Here is a 1,666-nt window from a genome sequence, read left to right as displayed (position 1 = left end):
TGTCTCTTTTGCTTTGCACAAAAAAGAGACGGCCGGCGACACCGTACGAGCTCTCCTGCTGCTAGGCAGTGGAGCTCATCACTGGCCTCTAGTGCTATATATAAACACCTTGTTTGTTTTCCAAACACAAACACAGGGCCAGGTCTTAAAATCTGGACCTTTTTTACTGACCAATGTAACTACTTTGGGTGGGTGGGTGGGTATGGGGGATGTATGTACATATACCTCAAGGAGCAGTACGGCATGGAATTACTACTGACCAGTGTTGCTGTGGAGGACAAGCAAGGTGGGGAACTCTTTATGAAACAAGCTTCCAGTAAGCAATTGTTCATCTCGGTTCATGGGCCGTGCATGGTCATGGTTGGAACATAGAGAAACTCCGACAGAGCTTGTGTCGGAATCTAATGGAGTATGAGATGGTTCAAGGCATTTCTTTCAAATTAAAGTTACTAACCCTCCCGGCTGCTACAAAGAGGGGAGAGACACTGAATCATTCTCTCTAGAAGCGAAAAGAAACGGCAGAGAGAGAGAGAGAGAGAGAGAGAGAGAGAGATGGACTTACAAGTCAGCAGGTGCGCACGCGAGGAAGAGCCATGGCGGAGGAGGAGGTAGAGAGCGCCATTGTTCCCCTCCCCTCCCCGGAAGGCGAAAGCACAAGAGAAGAAGAAGAAGCAGCTGTCGACAGTGGAGCGAGTGACGGAACCTTTCACACTAGTACTACTCGTGAGCTGAGCTGAGCTGAGCTCTGCATATATAGCTAGCCCCTGAATTGTTGTGTCGTCCAAGCCAAGCTTCCTTCGGCCCCAAGGGCAGGGGCAGGTCCCATCCTTCATCCCAGCCGTCCACGGGTACAACGGGCGGCCCGGATGAGACCTGGTGCCCGCGGGGCGGTTGACCGGGGGCAGTGAATGTAATTAATTGCAAAGCACTTCGGAGGAGTAGAAAGAGTAGAAAATCCAACTAACCTAGCGCCAAAAACCAACCATCATCCGTTACAGGACGGCTTTATTAAGGGCGCCATTTATTTACACCAGCGGGGTGGTTGCGGACGAGCGTTAGAACGGAACAACCGGAGCTCGCAGGAAGCAGGATCGCGCGTGAAAATACTTAGTATGATTCGAATTTCGAACTCGGATCTCGCCAATCTTCCTGAATATAAATGTAGTGCCGGCACTGGCAACCACTCCGGGTAAGAGATTTCAATGGCCGTAGAAAATGCCTTCCAAGAAAATCATTTCTGAAAAAACACTGTCAGATGGGCTTCTCATCAAACAGGGCTTGGATTTGAACTTTGTTGCAGATGAGGGTTCGAACCGGGTTCCCACCCAGAACTGGGAGTGAGCATGTTTCCAAGGTTCAAATTTCTTAACCACAACTAGCAATTTCCTGAATAAATCTAGCGAGTGCTGGCATTGGCAACCACTCTGGATATGAATTTTCAATGGCTGTAAAACAAACTGTAAAATGAGCATAAGATTACAGATGAACCTTTGCTACTTAGGCTAGTCATAGTGGGAGTAACTTAGCTAGTAACATAGCGCACTCCAAGAATTTTTTGCTTATGTGGCAAATATTTAATGTGAGGTGGTAACATAATATGTTACTGTAACATAGCGCTTTTCAAGATAAGATGAGTCTACAAGCTAATAAATAAAGCCATCTATGA

The 1,666-nt window shown here is 47.4% G+C and overlaps 1 protein-coding gene across 1 annotated transcript in view; it reads right to left on the bottom strand.

Moving 5' to 3' along the window:
* The window catches only part of LOC123072228 (kinase-interacting family protein), a 4,940-nt gene extending 4,230 nt beyond the window's left edge, over window positions 1-710 (bottom strand). Inside the window, exon 1 of the mRNA XM_044495797.1 lies at window positions 563-710. The gene's annotated coding sequence lies outside the window, so the exon portion shown is untranslated. The remainder of the gene's footprint in view (window positions 1-562) is intronic.
* Between the last annotated feature and the right edge of the window lie 956 nt (window positions 711-1,666).

This window comes from Triticum aestivum, chromosome 3B, assembly GCF_018294505.1.
Source record: "Triticum aestivum cultivar Chinese Spring chromosome 3B, IWGSC CS RefSeq v2.1, whole genome shotgun sequence".
Taxonomy (NCBI): Eukaryota; Viridiplantae; Streptophyta; class Magnoliopsida; order Poales; family Poaceae; genus Triticum; species Triticum aestivum.
Note: the sequence above shows the minus strand (reverse complement) of the source record. Positions and strands in the feature narration are given on the sequence as shown.